At 42.0% G+C, this 19,417-nt stretch overlaps 1 protein-coding gene across 1 annotated transcript in view; it reads left to right on the top strand.

The window, feature by feature from the left end:
* Positions 1–11,732: 11,732 nt before the first annotated feature.
* The window catches only part of LOC128704255 (leucine-rich repeat neuronal protein 3), a 94,443-nt gene continuing 86,758 nt past the window's right edge, over positions 11,733–19,417 (top strand). The window contains exon 1 of the mRNA XM_070102968.1: positions 11,733–11,885. The gene's annotated coding sequence lies outside the window, so the exon portion shown is untranslated. The remainder of the gene's footprint in view (positions 11,886–19,417) is intronic.

Raw genomic sequence — 19,417 nt, forward strand, 5'->3', positions numbered from 1 at the left:
ATCATAAAAAACCCAAATGTTTTCCTCTTCCAGGGAGGACTAATGTTACATATTACAAGAGAGATCGAGAGATATAAGCTTTGTTTTTACAAGTACATGTATAAGGTATACAGGTCATAATGTGTATACTGCCCCTCAGTATCTAGTGGTATATTATACCAAGTTATTGACGTGTTAGATAACATCAATGACATAATATTATCTAGAAAGCCCCTTGAAGTTACATGGTAGAGGTACACATAAGGACAATTGTCATACCTATTAACATATGTGTAAATTACCTAGGCTAGCCCCAAAAAAGTAATAATTACTGAAGGCTAAACACACTCAAAGGTGTGCATATACCCTTCAATATCTAATGTTAGATTAGGTAAATATCTAGTTTAGGGGCTGGTGTGAGTTGATCAGTAACTGAGTCTTTAAAATGTCCAATATTTTATGAAATGGTAAGAGCCGTAACGTAACCTAGGTCAACCCAACCTAATATAACCTAACGAAACATTACCTTAACCAACCAGTGGTAGATATGGGAATTCTTTGTTTCTGCTTAAGATGGAAATAAAGTACCATTATGGAAAATTTTCTAGGCTGTTTACCTGTATGTACCTCAACATTATATACATACCAGTAATCTCATTGGGAGACAATCATATTGTTTACCGTAGTCACCCCGTGTAGACATGTGAGAAAACTTAACCACCCCTGGTCGCACCAAGTGGTCCCCTCGACCTCACAATCTTATCCATATCTATCCGAGACCAGTATGGATTGGGTAGCACCCACAAGTACGGTGCTACTAATTAATTGTGGACTGTATAGATTATATTAGTTTAACTGAATGAAGGGGGGGGGGGGGTAGGACACACCTGGATACATCCGTCAAGGAAAACATTTGTACATAATCCCACTACTTACCAGATGTTCTCTGGTGGTCACTTGATGTAGCTGGATCACTCGTAACCTATCTAATTATAACATACCACTACTGGCCAGTCTAAGGTTGCTATAACTAGAAGGGTTACTTAACTGTGGGTGATTGATATTCCTCATTTCTTGATTCACCATCTCATTTTCGATGTCCTGCTACACCGACACGATTCTCATTCCAGCAGGACGAGGTATCCGCTGGTTTGTCCTGCTTTAGACGTCGTGACTCAAGGAGTTTCCCTTTCCTCGTCTCGTTAACAACGAGGTCTAACGTGTTCACTCGGAGCAAACGACTTATTTCACTTCACATATTCTCTTAACTTAGCGTTATTATCATTAATTACATTACAATTCACAAGCCGATTTAACGTCTCATAACTATTATACAAACTAGAGGTCACTCCATTAAGATCTGAGACCGATGAGTGCTGATTAATCCAAGGGTAATTTTCCCCAGGACACAGTCCATTGTGACGCGTCAGTCACCCGCTCTTTATCACATTTTTACCACTCTATTACTGTGGTCCCGTAAATCCCGTTCCCTCACTCTCCACCAGGAACAATTACGACACTTCTTATTATGAGATGAGGCCTATATTAATCCTTAGGCCACCGTGAACGTCAATTTCGTGGTTCCATGTTTTCTCAGCTTCCTCACCACCATTCAAAACCATACGCGCCTCCCCCTCCCGCACATCCGCGCATGCGCAAAGGGAACTCTTGGTTCTACTCTTATTTTCAAATACATTTTTGACCCATATAGACACATTAAACACCTATTAGGCACTATAGTTTCGGAAAATTAAAAAATTTTCCACACTGCGGCCGGGCGGAGGTCGTTGCTAGACGACTTACATAATGTGGAGTACAATTTTTTCCATCTTCACTGGCCACCCATATTTATTGAACTCTCAAAATGGACTAATTGGTGTTCCATTCTCTCAGGGGCATAAGCCTATGCTCCCTGGATTAAGTTATTGGGCATACTGGAATTTTGAGACTTTACCAATAACAAGTCTCTCAGTATCCCAAGTCAGCCCCAGCACATTACTGCATATAGGCACCAACTCCATGGCCATCTATATTTATGGATCCCTCAAAATGGACTAATTGGTGTTCCATTCTCTCAGGGGCATAAGCCTATGCTCCCTGGATTAAGTTATTGGGCATACTGGAATTTTGAGACTTTACCAATAACAAGTCTCTCAGTATCCCAAGTCAGCCCCAGCACATTACTGCATATAGGCACCAACTCCATGGCCATCTATATTTATGGATCCCTCAAAATGGACTAATTAGTGTTCCATTCTCTCAGGGGCATAAGCCTATGCTCCCTGGATTAATTTATTGGACATACTGGAATTTTGAGACTTTAACAATAACAAGTCTCTCAGTATCCCAAGTCAGTCCCAGCACATTTCTTCATTATTTCATTAACCCCTTCACATATCCTCATTAGTTCCTCTTCAGTTGACGTCACACCCGGAAATTGTCCACATAAGATTATTTACCCAATTACTTCGCTCAGTGGACCGCCTGTGCATTTAAGGTGTGCATTTATCGTCGCCTGAAGTAAGAACAATTTATTATTTAACTGCTTATTAATTATATCATTATAAGCAGTCAACAATTTTGGTGTCTTGCTCAGTTCGCAGAGCTGGGCCCTTTAACTGTCCATACGCCATCCTATAATTAGTAGGTAATTCTGGACGGTCAAGCTTCCACGGAAGTCGCACCCAGTAATGTCCAGATTCACATTTAACATCCTTCAGGTATTGTTCCTGAGTAAAGGAATCATTTGGACTTTCCTCATTTACATTAATCCCTATGCTGTCCAGCTCCCACAAATTAGACTGGTTCAACATCATTCTCGATAGAAGAATACTTGTACTGGGTTGACCTTTCATGAGTAAGACACCGTGACCGTATTCACTACTTCCTCTAGTCATTATTACTAGGCGGTAGTCTGCCATATATTACATGGCCCGTACCAGTGTTGAGGAGAGTGACGCCGTATGGTTTTGGATTTATGCCCTTTATCCTGAATTTTTACATCCAACACCGTCAAGGCTACCTCAGCTAGGCCATCATTATTGCCATTAGCTGCAACCTTTACATCAGTCACTGTAGTGTCAGGGTTATTAACATTATCATTATTGTCACCATTATTATAAGAATCACATACAACCCTGCACATAACTGTATGGTGCTTTCCCTTGTTGCATTGATAGCAACTGTTCAATTTGGTATGACAATCCTTTACATTATGATTGTCTAGACATCTGATAAATCTGTCAAGTTCTTTCATTCTTTCCACTTTAATGTCCCATGAATTACAGGCATTACAATTTTTAGTGAAATGAGTACCCTGGCAGAAGAGGCAGTCTCTCTTTTCCTTGCCTGACCTCTTATTAACCGGGTTACACTTACCGAGGTACTTATTCCTCTTACCTTGATGTGAGGAACCACTATTACTGATTCCTGACTTGATATGTGCCTATTTAACTCTTAACTATGATTATTACCACTGGGATTAATTTTCCCTTTTGAGACTTGACAGATACTTCAGAGTCATTATGTGTTATATCCTTAGAACTGTTTGGCTGACTGGTCTGCAATTGAACAATTAATTCCTGCCGACCTAGTCTGATTTCCTCCAGACCGTACTATGGAGGTTTTGGCAAACACACCCTTTGCATTAATAGGTTGATCAACTGCCTGGCTTACACCCTTTAATTTATTCAAAGCCTTACTTTTACAAGACAGTTTTTCTTCCAATTCGTAATGTTGATTAATTAAAACATTCATTTCCATTCTATCTGCACAATTCTCTAGCAGATCTCTTTCACAGTCTTTAAACCACAATTTGTACCAATCAAATCTACTCTCTAAAGCATCTAAATATAACTTTAATTCATTAGGGTTCACGGTTCTTTGATTCACTAAATCAAATGCCTTCGTCACATGGCTTTTAATAGCCTGTAATGATGCTTTCATTACTCTAAAATTCACGGACTTGTCAGCCACATTAACTCCATTAGATCCAGTCATGGTTAGAGAATTATTAATCACTGATTATACAACTTAAGTAGGCGCCTTATAAGAGTAATTCTTGCACTTTACTCTTGTATAAATCCTAGCCACACATGTGCTAGCAATTAATTGGGCTAATTGTCATCCATCACACAATCGATTAAACTTGTGCACCCTACACCCACTTCCTTCAATCAGTCACTTAATTATTAAGTAATTAATTCAATTAATTTTTTCACTGATTGCATCCGTTTTCGAAGGACCAACGGGCAGATATGGAAAATTTTCTAGGCTGTTTACCTGTATGTACCTCAACATTATATACATACCAGTAATCTCATTGGGAGACAATCATATTGTTTACCGTAGTCACCCCGTGTAGACATGTGAGAAAACTTAACCACCCCTGGTCGCACCAAGTGGTCCCCTCGACCTCACAATCTTATCCATATCTATCCGAGACCAGTATGGATTGGGTAGCACCCACAAGTACGGTGCTACTAATTAATTGTGGACTGTATAGATTATATTAGTTTAACTGAATGAAGGGGGGGGGGTAGGACACACCTGGATACATCCGTCAAGGAAAACATTTGTACATAATCCCACTACTTACCAGATGTTCTCTGGTGGTCACTTGATGTAGCTGGATCACTCGTAACCTATCTAATTATAACATACCACTACTGGCCAGTCTAAGGTTGCTATAACTAGAAGGGTTACTTAACTGTGGGTGATTGATATTCCTCATTTCTTGATTCACCATCTCATTTTCGATGTCCTGCTACACCGACACGATTCTCATTCCAGCAGGACGAGGTATCCGCTGGTTTGTCCTGCTTTAGACGTCGTGACTCAAGGAGTTTCCCTTTCCTCGTCTCGTTAACAACGAGGTCTAACGTGTTCACTCGGAGCAAACGACTTATTTCACTTCACATATTCTCTTAACTTAGCGTTATTATCATTAATTACATTACAATTCACAAGCCGATTTAACGTCTCATAACTATTATACAAACTAGAGGTCACTCCATTAAGATCTGAGACCGATGAGTGCTGATTAATCCAAGGGTAATTTTCCCCAGGACACAGTCCATTGTGACGCGTCAGTCACCCGCTCTTTATCACATTTTTACCACTCTATTACTGTGGTCCCGTAAATCCCGTTCCCTCACTCTCCACCAGGAACAATTACGACACTTCTTATTATGAGATGAGGCCTATATTAATCCTTAGGCCACCGTGAACGTCAATTTCGTGGTTCCATGTTTTCTCAGCTTCCTCACCACCATTCAAAACCATACGCGCCTCCCCCTCCCGCACATCCGCGCATGCGCAAAGGGAACTCTTGGTTCTACTCTTATTTTCAAATACATTTTTGACCCATATAGACACATTAAACACCTATTAGGCACTATAGTTTCGGAAAATTAAAAAATTTTCCACAACCATATTGAAAATAAGAACCCCACTGGAAATAAAGGACCCCAATGGAAATAAAAGATCCCAATGGAAATAAAAGACCCCAATGGAAATTTAAAGGACCCCAATGGAAGTAAGTCTCTGACTTTTTTGGGGTTATCTTCTATGTATGATAATCTGTGTAACTGTATTTGTGCATACCTGAATAAATTTACTTGCCAACTAGGTTATTAACACAATGAAACTATCATAATGAACACCGTGAACAAAAATACAACGGTGTCTCGTGGCTCGGTTAGTAGTGCACTCGCCTCACTAACTGTCCATGGTTCAATCACCGGCACGAGTGGAAACATTGGGCATGTTTCCTGACACCTACTGTTCCTGGTCACTAGCAGTAAGTAGGTACCTGGGCAAGTTGATTATTGTGGGTTGCATCCTGGAAGACAAGATTAAAGTACCCCAATGGAAATAAGACGGATAGTCCTCGATGACGCACTTTCTTGGTTATCCAGAACGGCTAACAAACTTTATCTTATCTTATACCCGTAATTATTCCGGTGGCAACCCGGGCACGTGAGGAACGTGACGGTAAGCTGTCCAATATACAAAAAGAGTTAGAAACAGAAATACAAATAGCTAGAGCTTCATTTAAGGTTATTAATATAATATTCAAGAGGTTGCTAGTAGACTTGCAGTAAATCAACCATTCAAATCATTATGAAGCTGTGTGTAGTCTGTGGTCAGTCAAACAAACGGGCTACCACATGGATAAATTGTCATTTTTGTGGAAATTGGTGTCACGCTCCTTGTGCAGATATCCCAGAACTAGCTACAAGCAGTATTAAAACAGAGAAGTGTTTTTGGGTATGCCCAAATGAGGAAAATCTGTGGACTAAAATCACAAGGGTATTAAAAGAGGATAACATCAAAGCTGCTTTCATAGAAAACCTGGAAGCTTTCTACAACAGATGGGAACATAAAAAGTCCGGGCTGAATGGTACTGCCCTTGATACTGGCCATGTAGTCACAAACTGTAAGGCTGGAGGTGATGTCCTGGTAGTCAGTAAATGTAGGGCTGATAGTGCTGTCCTGGGAGACAGTAATGGTGAAGCTGGAGGTGCTGTCCTGGGAGACAGTAATGGTGAAGCTGGAGATACTGTCCTGGGAGACAGTAATGGTGAAGCTGGAGGTGCTGTCCTGGGAGACAGAAATGGTGAAGCTGGAGATACTGTCCTGGTAGACAGTAATGGTGAAGCTGGAGATTTTGTCCAGGTAGTCGGGAATTATACGCAGGAAGGAATACATATAAATGACCTCATAGAGGACAGGAGCCATAGTAGGGAAACAAGTGTAGTCAAAGATAAGATAAAACCAATATTGCAAACCAGAAATACCGCAGGAAATAGCAAACAAGAGGACTCCAATAGCAATAGTGAGGATAAATTACCAAAAACAACTGGTGGGAGCTCCATTGTTGGTGCTAAGGAGGATAGGAATAAGACAGGGAAACATGCACCAACAGGGAATACAGTCACAGAAACCCAAGGCAAACGGAAACCAAGCCTGTGCACATACTATGCACTTGGTATCTGCTGGCATGGGAAATCTGGAAAAACAGATGGGACATGCAACTATGACCACCCTAGAAAATGTCATGCCCATATGACAACAGGAAAATGCAAACTCCCTTCCTGTAAGCTTTTTCACCCTGAAATGTGTACCTCTTCAGTACAGGAAAGACTGTGCTATAACTTAAATTGCCAGGCATACCATCTAAAGGGGACAAAAAGATACAAAACATCCAGGCCATGGGAAAACCTGGGTAGCCACAGCCACTCAAGAGGGAGAGGTTTTTTAGTGCCAGGAAGGAAAAAAAACTGGCAGGAAATGGCAGAAATCGTACACCAAATCCAGTCATTCCTGGAGTGGAACCACAGTCGATGGCCTCCACTCCAAACCAACAGATACAGATACTAATGCCGGAAAAAAAATCCCCCCCCAGTACCAACAATACCACCAGTCCGATAACATTCTTCTTTGCAAATATACAGGGTCTAAAGCCAGCAATAAACAACAAAATACCTTTCATCCGTGGACTGCTTGCAGAGGCAAAGGCAATGTTCGCGGCTTTCACTGAGACCCACATAAAGGATCACTTGGACAACGAAATATGGATCCCAGGTTACAACCTATACAGATGTGACAGAGTGAACAGGCAAAAGGGGGGGGTTGGCCTGTACATTGCAGAGTCACTTGTTTGCACAGAACTGCTTAATGCCTCAAATGACGTAGTGGAAGTTTTAGCAGTAAAGGTCGAGAACCAAAACCTAGTCATTGTGGTAGTCTACAAGCCTCCGGATGCAACATCCCAGCAATTCCAGGAACAGCTGTTAAAAATTGACCACTGTCTGGAAAATCTTCCAGCTCCTGCACCCAACATCTTGCTCCTGGGGGATTTCAACTTAAGGCACCTAAAATGGAGGAATATAGCAAATAATATTGTTGCAGTAATAACACCAGGAGGCAGCTCTGATGAAAACTCACACTCACACGAGCTTTTAAATCTCTGCACAAAATTCAATTTAAACCAGCAAATAATAGAGCCTACTAGACTGGAGAATACACTAGACCTCATCTTCACTAACAATGATGATCTGATAAGAAATGTCACCATATCAAAAACAATATACTCAGATCACAACATAATTGAGGTTCAGACATGTATGCGTGGAGCCTCAGACCGACAAAATGAGACTAGTCACGAGGGAGCATTCACCAAATACAACTTCAATAACAAAAACATAAAGTGGGACCAAGTAAACCAAGTCCTAACCGATATAAGCTGGGAAGATATACTAAGCAACACAGACCCAAACTTATGCCTAGAACAGATTAACTCGGTGGCACTCGATGTATGCACAAGGCTTATTCCTCTAAGAAAAAGGAGGAGTAGATGTAAAATAGAAAGAGACAGGCGCTCCCTTTACAGGCGACGGAAAAGAATAACAGAGCGGCTAAAAGAGGTCAATATATCAGAAATGCGCAGGGAGACACTGGTCAGAGAAATAGCAAGCATCGAACTTAAGCTAAAAGAATCCTTTAGGAGTCAGGAATCGCGGGAAGAACTAAAAGCCATAAATGAAATCGAAAGAAACCCAAAGTATTTCTTCTCCTATGCCAAATCAAAATCGAGAACAACGTCCAGTATTGGGCCCCTACTTAAACAAGATGGGTCCTACACAGATGACAGCAAGGAAATGAGTGAGCTACTCAAGTCCCAATATGACTCAGTTTTTAGCAAGCCGCTAACCAGACTGAGAGTCGAAGATCAAAATGAATTTTTTATGAGAGAGCCACAAAATTTGATTAACACAAGCCTATCCGATGTTATCCTGACGCCAAATGACTTCGAACAGGCGATAAATGACATGCCCATGCACTCTGCCCCAGGGCCAGACTCATGGAACTCTGTGTTCATCAAGAACTGCAAGAAGCCCCTATCACGAGCCTTTTCCATCCTATGGAGAGGGAGCATGGACACGGGGGTCGTCCCTCAGTTACTAAAAACAACAGACATAGCCCCACTCCACAAAGGGGGCAGTAAAGCAACAGCAAAGAACTACAGACCAATAGCACTAACATCCCATATCATAAAAATCTTTGAAAGGGTCCTAAGAAGCAAGATCACCACCCATCTAGAAACCCATCAGTTACACAACCCAGGGCAACATGGGTTTAGAACAGGTCGCTCCTGTCTGTCTCAACTACTGGATCACTACGACAAGGTCCTAAATGCACTAGAAGACAAAAAGAATGCAGATGTAATATATACAGACTTTGCAAAAGCCTTCGACAAGTGTGACCATGGCGTAATAGCGCACAAAATGCGCGCTAAAGGAATAACAGGAAAAGTTGGTCGATGGATCTATAATTTCCTCACTAACAGAACACAGAGAGTAGTCGTCAACAGAGTAAAGTCCGAGGCAGCTACGGTGAAAAGCTCTGTTCCACAAGGCACAGTACTAGCTCCCATCTTGTTCCTCATCCTCATATCCGACATAGACAAGGATGTCAGCCACAGCACCGTGTCTTCCTTTGCAGATGACACCCGAATCTGCATGACAGTGTCTTCCATTGCAGACACTGCAAGGCTCCAGGCGGACATCAACCAAATCTTTCAGTGGGCTGCAGAAAACAATATGAAGTTCAACGATGAGAAATTTCAATTACTCAGATATGGTAAACATGAGGAAATTAAATCTTCATCAGAGTACAAAACAAATTCTGGCCACAAAATAGAGCGAAACACCAACGTCAAAGACCTGGGAGTGATTATGTCGGAGGATCTCACCTTCAAGGACCATAACATTGTATCAATCGCATCTGCTAGAAAAATGACAGGATGGATAATGAGAACCTTCAAAACTAGGGAGGCCAAGCCCATGATGACACTCTTCAGGTCACTTGTTCTATCTAGGCTGGAATATTGCTGCACTCTAACAGCACCTTTCAAGGCAGGTGAAATTGCCGACCTAGAAAATGTACAGAGAACTTTCACGGCGCGCATAACGGAGATAAAACACCTCAATTACTGGGAGCGCTTGAGGTTTCTAAACCTGTATTCCCTGGAACGCAGGAGGGAGAGATACATGATTATATACACCTGGAAAATCCTAGAGGGACTAGTACCGAACTTGCACACGAAAATCACTCACTACGAAAGCAAAAGACTTGGCAGACGATGCACCATCCCCCCAATGAAAAGCAGGGGTGTCACTAGCACGTTAAGAGACCATACAATAAGTGTCAGGGGACCGAGACTGTTCAACTGCCTCCCAGCACACATAAGGGGGATTACCAACAGACCCCTGGCAGTCTTCAAGCTGGCACTGGACAAGCACCTAAAGGCAGTTCCTGATCAGCCGGGCTGTGGCTCGTACGTTGGTTTGCGTGCAGCCAGCAGCAACAGCCTGGTTGATCAGGCGCTGATCCACCAGGAGGCCTGGTCACAGACCGGGCCGCGGGGGCGTTGACCCCCGAAACTCTCTCCAGGTAAACTCCAGGTAAACCCTAGCTGTTGTGGCCAGTGAAGTCGTCACCTCATGGAGAGAGTTAGTTTAATATGCTTATTATGCACCCCATACCCATCCTGTGGACGGTAGTCAAAAGATTACAGAGGTACATAATGGGTCCAGGGACTGGGCCTCAAAGTTTTGATAGCTGAGCAAGTTACAGAGGTAATGAATTCACAATTTACAAAGGTAATGAACTCACAATTTACAAAGGTAATGAACTCCAGGTAGGTCTAGTCACAATCATGACAAGTTACAAAGGTATTTACAGATTACAGAGGTACACAATGGGTCCAGGGACCGGGCTCCAAAGTTTTGATGGCTGAACTAGGTACAAGGTAATGAACTCACAAGTTACAAAGGTAATGAACTCACACATGGAGAGAGAAAACAGATTATTATTATTATTATCAAATTAAGCGCTAAACCCGTAAAGGTCGTACAGCAAGGGAAAACAGAGACAGGAACAGTGATGCTCATTCAGTGTGCACAGACAGTATTTCACTGTTTAAAAATAGTCAAATGGGTGACTGATGAGCGATGAAAGTGCCTTAGACAGTGAAAATCTCAGTTATGTTCACTGCAGAACTTTTCATCATCTTCAATACACAAATAAGCCACACATAGGACCGAAACGACCACACCAGACCTGGTCGTCAAGACCACACCAGACCTGGTCGTCAAGACCACACCAGACCTGGTCATCAAGACCACACCAGACCTGGTCAAGATCACACCAGACCTGGTCGTCAAGACCACACCAGACCTGGTCATCAAGACCACACCAGACCTGGTCAAGATCACACCAGACCTGGTTGTCAAGACCACACCAGACCTGGTCAAGATCACACCAGACCTGGTTGTTAAGACCACACCATACCCTGTAAAGGTCCCAATGTTAAAAAAAAAGTGGCCGGGTGGTCGTGTCCAGCTCCTAGTGAGGAAACATCTGCAACTTCAGAGGTACAAAAATCGCAGTTGCAGCGTCGGTGGCAGCGTCTATGGATCACAACCAAAGCATCCGGGTTCAATCCTGAACGGGTGGGCATGTTTCCTTACACCTCCTGCTCCATAATCACCTAGCAGCAAATAGGTACATGTTGTGGGTTGCAATCTGGACATGATAGTATACCTTTCGTAGGGCCAGGCTTAAGTAGGTTAACAGTTCTTGGCTAGTAAATTTAGCGGTTATAAATTAAATATGATGAGAAGTGTATAACTAATGCTGATACATATAACACCCGGAACGAGGTTAGTGATAGTGAAGATGAGTAGAGTATCAGTGACGGGGAAAGTGATATCAGAGGTGAGTGTTCCTCCTCTTCACCCCCTATCACTCTGCCTCTCCTCTTCTCCCCCTATCACTCTACCTTGAGATGCCGCCAACTGCGTATTCTCCGAAAAAAAAACTCAAAACGTGTCTGCCAGGTTAGTTTAATTAATATCTTTATTATGCACTTCATACCTATCCTGTGGGATTAGATTTTTTAGATTTTGGCACCAAAGTGGCTAGTTTATTGTGCACCTCATATCCATCCTGTGGAGGGTAGCGCAAGAACATGTGGATACATAAAAGGCCTAGGAACTATACCCCAAAAGGGTTAACAGGTGTACATATGGGTTTTTATTTATCTACATATTTACAGTTCGCTTATCTGTTACAAGCAAATTTAGGAAATTTGCTTAGTATATCTGGTATCTTATTTTCATTAATAAGATATCTTGACATGTCACATAGGTTATTATATTGTTTCTGTATTCCTCAATAAGCGGACAATTAAGCACATAGTGTTCAAGATAGTGACCATATGCCTGATCACATAATTTACATTTAGTTTGATCTGCCAAACTGCCAGAAGTACTTGTAACCAAGCCTAAGCCTGGCCACTACAACATCAGTCAGTCTGTTCACATTGCAAGTTGCTCCATAAACATACTCCTGTGGGCGTTAGTTAGTTTAATATATTATTGTGCACCCCATACCCATCCTGTGGGCGGTAGTCAAAATATTACAGAGGTACATAATGGGTCCAGGGACTGGGCCCCAAACGTTCTGAGAGCTGAACAAGTTATAGTGGTAATGAATTCGTTACATGTTTATATCTGGTTACAATCGCAATGAGTTATTTATGCATGCAAGAATTAGGTGTATTCCATGCAGGGCTAGTGTAGGCCATACACGGAAAACACCTCATATCAAGTAAATACTATCCTTAATATATATACAGCAAACTTATTCACTATGCTGAAACAATTAAGAATTACAGCCAAACTACTATAATAGAAGAATTACCCATACGCAAAACACTGAAACAATGCATCACTAAAAAATATATAAAATCAATGAACGCTTGCTATCACTCGAAAGATCTCTAAATAGTCTGGCAATAGTAATGAACCAATAACTCGCGTCACTCTTACACAGTCAGTGATGTGTAGATTGTGAGGAACGCGGAGCCAACACATATATGGAGGTATCATTGATCTATATCTTGGCTCCAACATTACCTCTTGTGTATCATTTTTTCGCCAAAAAATATTGTTAGACGATTTCTTAACTACAATCAGTGGTATCGGAAATAACTTCTTCACTGGTGAGCTAGTTAAATGACAACACTTTAGTGACTCCCTGCTTGAAAGGAAAAAAAATTATCGCTCACGTGACACTTACAATGTGTATTTTCCGTTGTTGTGATACTGAAGAATAACCTGCTGTTCCTGTTCACCCGGGTGTTAGTCAATTGGTGTGGGTCGCATCCTGGGGACAAAACTGACCTAATTTGCCTGAAATGCTCTGCTTTTTATATAGTAGTATTATGTCATTGATGTTAGTTAGGCTTGTATACGGTGTACATGTACTTGTAGAAATAAAGATTATTATAAATAAAGATTATTAGTATTCATTTTTTAATAATCACATGATTAGCCACTCTGGCCAACCTAAAATCCAAACATAGCTAACCATAACTATAATCACCTATTATAATGACCCTGATCTTCGTACACTGAATATGCTAAAAGGAAACTAAACCTTTAATATACGAAAAATTGCACCCTCTGAAATTATGTAACTCAAACTGCCCTCGTTGCAGTTAAGAAGTATACTACATTTCTCATACAATCAAGTTGAAAAGCTTTGTGAATAGTCTCGTCCTGCACAACTCACTGACCCGGTCATCCAGCTATAAATAATAAATGTGAATTATGATTCTGTAGAGCCTTATTAACTTAACTTTATTATTTATTATTAAAGATTCGCCGGTATTCTCCCGGCTCGGGCCTTTTCCAAGTGGTGGCCCGGCCTTGGCTCCCTGTCTAGGGAGTGTCTGAGACATAAGTCTTCCATGGGAGGAGGTACAAGTACCCCTCATCTTTGGGACCAACTGTCCCCAGGCCTAGCCACATTCCCCGCCCTCACGGGGCTCGTAGGGAGAAGCTAGGCCTCTCTGGTCTGCCATCCCCGCCCCAAGGGGGCTAATGGGAATGACAGTCTGGTGAGCTGCAAGCTCGGGCTCAGGCACCTACCCTACCCTAGAAGAGTTAGGCATGGTGTCGATGGAGCTTAGCTTTATTATTATTATTATTAAAGATTCGCCGGTATTCTCCCGGCCTGGGCCTTTTCCAAGTGGTGGCCCGACCTTGGCTCCCTCTTTAGGGAGTATCTGAGACCTAAGTCTCCCATGGGAGGAGGCACAAGTACCTCCTCATCTTTGGAACCAACTGTCCCCAGGCCTAGCCACAAGCTAGGCCTCTCTGATCTGCCATCCCCGCCCCAAGGGGACTAATGTGAATGATAGCCTTGTGAGCTACAAGCTCGGGCTCAGGTACCTACCCTACCCTAGAAGAGTTAGGCATGGTGTCTATGTGGAGCTTAACTTTTTTTTTTTTTTATTCGCCGGTATTCTCCCGGCCCGGGTCTTTTCCAAGTAGTGGTGACCCGGCCTTTTTTTTTTTTTTCTTCTTATTCGCCGGTATTCTCCCGGCCCCTTACCTTGGCTTTTTTCTATTTTTTTCTTTTTTATTCGCCGGTATTCTCCCGGCCAACATGTCTGAGCATTCCACTGAATCTGAACTCATTTCTGCTCTACCTCAAGGTAAATCTATGTTCCCAATAAATATATAATTACTAACATACATTCACATTATTTTATATAGTGCCAAGAAATTCCCTACTAGAGCTGTACAACATAATGTGTTGAGTAGCTCCCACACTTGTTTATCTCAAATATTATCATTCCATTCTTAAACTCAGTAAAATGTTTTATGGCTTTATGAGCCTATATAAATAGTTTTATTAATAGAGTTAAAACCTTTTTAGTTTCCTAGGTTGCATCACTTTTTGCATGGAAATTTATGAGCCGAACACAACTAGTTTGTGTTTGGAAAGGATTGTCAGATAGTATTGTCATTCACAGTGGCCACATCACGACTCAAATATACTTTAAATTCATGGTAGTGCAGAGAGAATTATATTGAAGTCTGACTTCTACGACGCGTGTGTCGATAATAATGATAATAATAATAATAATAATAATAATAATAATAATAATAATAATAATAATAATAATAATAATAATAATAATAATATATTTATTTCTACAAGTACATGTACAAGGTATACAGTCCTAGCTGACATCAATGACAGCCGCTTGTTATGCTGAGCATTTCGGGCAAATTAAGTCAGTTTTGTCCCAGGATGCGACCCACACCAGTCGACTAACACCCAGGTACCCATTTTATACTGATGGGTGAACAGGGACAGCAGGTGTCTTATGGAAACACGTCCTAAATGTTTTCCAGCCGTACCGGAGATTTGAACTCCGGACCTCAGTGTGTGAGCTAGCGATCGAGCCACAGGACACCATATAAACCTAGCTGACATCAATGACATACTACTTTACAGAAAGCCCCTTGTTATGTAGAGCATTTCGGGCAAATTAGGTCAATTTTGTCCTGGAAATTTCAATTACTCAGATATGGTAAACACGAGGAAATTAAATCTTCATCAGAGTACAAAACAAATTCTGGCCACAAAATAGAGCGAAACACCAACGTCAAAGACCTGGGAGTGATCATGTCGGAGGATCTCACCTTCAAGGACCATAACATTGTATCGATCGCATCTGCTAGAAAAATGACAGGATGGATAATGAGAACCTTCAAAACGAGGGATGCCAAGACCATGATGACACTCTTCAGGTCACTTGTTCTATCTAGGCTGGAATATTGCTGCACACTAACAGTACCTTTCAAGGCAGGTGAAATTGCTGACCTAGAAAATGTAGAGAACCTTCACGGCGCGCATAACGGAGATAAAACACCCCAATTACTGGGAGCGCTTGAGGTTCCTGAACCTGTATTCCCTGGAACGCAGGCGGGATAGATACATGATTATATACACCTGGAAAATCCTAGAGGGACTAGTACCGAACTTGCACACGAAAATCACTCACTACGAAAGCAAAAGACTTGGCAGACGATGCAACATCCCCCCAATGAAAAGCAGGGGTGTCACTAGCACGTTAAGAGACCATATAATTAGTGTCAGGGGCCCGAGACTGTTCAACTGCCTCCCAGCATACATAAGGGGGATTACCAACAGACCCCTGGCAGTCTTCAAGCTGGCACTGGACAAGCACCTAAAGTCGGTTCCTGACCAGCCGGGCTGTGGCTCGTACGTTGGTTTGCGTGCAGCCAGCAGTAACAGCCTGGTTGATCAGGCTCTGATCCACCAGGAGGCCTGGTCACAGACCGGGCCGCGGGGGCGTTGACCCCCGGAACTCTCTCCAGGTAAACTCCAGGTAATACTTAAAGGCTTCAGGCAAGTGTGTAGCTCCTTACAAACTGGCATCGCCTTTTTTTTCACAGAATGAGACTCACAGCGGTCGATTCGGATACCTATTTACTGTTACATAAGCAGTGGCAGCAAGTGCAAGGAGATATGCACATAGTGTCACCCTGTGGTCTATTGAACTCTAAGATATTCGATCATGGAACGAACGCTCACTGGTGCGACTGACGATTTGTCTGATATCTTTATTATGTACTCCATACCTATCCTGTGGGTGGTTATGAAAGGATTACAGAGACACATCATGGGTCCAGGGACTGAGCCCCAGCGGCAGGCGCGGATCTAGGAACAAAGTTTGGAGGGGGGCCTGACGGCAGAATTTTCGGTTGTTTAAAGAGCATTAGCATTACCGTTTCTCCACTAACGGGATTCTTATTTGTTAATTACTGGCGGACTGACCTAAATGAATGGGCATAACCATCTGCTCTAGGTGCCAGTGTTTCTCTTCGGATCCCAATGAGAGGGCCGATTTTTCTGAGAAAAAAAAAACACTGACCTTACAATGTGATAGATTTAGAGATTAGATTTTCTCGATACTCTTCTTGGCTAACATATCAACTTTATCATGAAGGAGTAATCCAATGTGTGATGGGATCCATAGCAATTGTACATTAATTCCTTTGTCCCTAATTTTTGAGTATCTATACCTGGCTTCCCCAATGAGCATGTTGTTGGAGTCATTATATGAGTCAAGAGCCATCAGTGATGACATAGAATCAGTAATGATGATAGAGTCAAGCTCAGTGTCATAGGTTAGCTTTAGCGCCATTAGGATTGCAAACAATTCAGTTTGCAGTGTAGACGCCCAGTTGTTAATTCTTATGCCTAACTCAACAAATTTATTATCGTTCTTAACTAGGGAGGTGGCAACAAGAGCAGATGCAGCCCTGCCAGAAGACTCCTGTTTAGATCCATCAGTGTATATAACTTGTGATAACTTGTTACTACCAGCTAGGTGAGAAATTTCTTCTTGATCAGTTGCTCTAACAAGAGATTTAAGGAAGGGATTACTAGCAATGAGCTTCTTGGGAGGGACTTGTAGGTATGTGATATTAAATGAACACATCTTCCATGGAGGGGTGAAATGCTCTTGTTGCCTACAGTGATACAGTTCATGTAGGTTATAAAACTTAATGCAATTGCACGTTTTCACAATCCATTTAGATCTGTGTGTATTTACCTCTAGACACTTGGTAAGATTCACTGTGACAGTGTCTGGTTCGTTTCTCAGCATTCCAATACCGAGTACAGTGTTAATTTCAACAATCCTATCACTGATACTAGAAATACCAAGCTCCTTCCTCATGTTAAGAACTTTTGTAGATCTGGGACAGCCAAGAATAATCCTGAGAGCTTCATTTTGCATTAACTCCAAGGGTCGGAGAGAACTTTCTCTAGCTAATATCAACATGGGAGCAGCATAATCAATTAAGGACCTAACATAGGCTATGTACATCATTCTCACGATTCTCACATTTGCACCATAGTTGGGATTGTAGCCAGCAACAGCTTTGAGAGCATTTAGCCTAGCTTTACATTTCTTGTTTAGTTGTGGTATAGTGGATTTGTTAAAGGGTACATCTACACCAAGATATCTGTAAGTTTTAACGTAGCTAATGATTTCACCCTGCAAATAGATGGGTGGGGGATGTCGTTTGCTTGTTAATATCTTATTTTTAGAGGAAGATATTATGAGGCCTAGTCGATTACAAATTGCTTGAACTTCATTAAGAATGGTATTCATCTTCTTATGCCCTGTTGTATGGATCATGATATCATCAGCATAGCTTATAGCTATATGTTTAGGTGAGGCAGGTAGAGCATTTAGGAGAGCATTAATCAGAATATTAAATAGCATGGGACTAAGAACTCCTCCCTGCGGTGAGGAATTTTGTATCTTATTAAAACTTTATTGAAAGTAAGAATTTACTAGCTAGAGACTTTTACATTAGATATTAACTTAATATATATATATATATATATATATATATATATATATATATATATATATATATATATATATATATATATATATATATATATATATATATATATATATATATATACCTGCTTAAGACAGTAAGCATTATACTTTATAATATTACCTATAATAGTAGCCTTAAAAGTAACATGCAAAGGTTATTACACTGAAAGGATTAATCACACTGCAGCCTAAGCAAAGAGAAGACGGCGGTTCCTTTCCGCAAACTTGTTGATCACACGATCAACAGGAACATGTACATCGTTATGGACGGCGAGTAGTGCGAGGCCGTTGAGGCGATCCTGACCTATGGTGCTCCTCAAGTATGTCTTCAGGCGTTTCAGGGCTGAGAACGATCGTTCAGCTTCTGCATTTGAGACTGGCAGGGTCAGTAGGATGGTAAGGAGCTTCGCGATGTTCGGAAACATACGGGCCTCGGCGTATTCCTTTGCTTTCTTGACAGATTCGAAGGCCGGAGCGGAACATGTCCACCGCTGTGTTTCCGTCTGCACGAGCAAAAGTGACTCAACGTCACTTTCGTAGAGTTTAGTGGCTTTAAGAACAGCATCCACGTTTGCTTTTGAGCCCCTGAGCAGCTCCTTCAATCGGAGAGCAACGGGCACAGTGTCATCATCAAATCTGCTCTTCAACTCAGCGATCACATGGTCAACGAACGGAATATACACCGAGCGCCGATAGTACTCCTCAGCAGATGCCGCTGGGACATTCGCGCGTTGTGTCTGTCGTGCACAGACTCTGGGAATAGGGACGTCATCGTGAGCTGAGCCCACTTCAACTAGAAGATCTTTGGCTTTCACGAACACAGCGTGGAAGTACTCCTCGGCATCCGCTCTAAATTTGGAGAATAGAGTCCCGATTTCACGAATCAGTGCGTACGCACATACCAGGTCACCTTCCTTTTTCTGTAGGGTTCTGCTTGGCTGAAGCGTGTGTGCCAAAACGGACTCGGCCACAACCAACCCAACGAGAAAGCGGGGGTCCCGAATCGCAGCGAGTAGGAGTCCGGCGTTGGCATCCAACTTCATCTCATCCTCCAGAAAAATAGCGATGAGAGGCAGAAACTCGATGAACACGAGGACAGCATCGTGCCGCTCGACCCATCTGGTG

Source organism: Cherax quadricarinatus, chromosome 84 (genome assembly GCF_038502225.1).
Source record: "Cherax quadricarinatus isolate ZL_2023a chromosome 84, ASM3850222v1, whole genome shotgun sequence".
NCBI lineage: Eukaryota > Metazoa > Arthropoda > Malacostraca > Decapoda > Parastacidae > Cherax > Cherax quadricarinatus.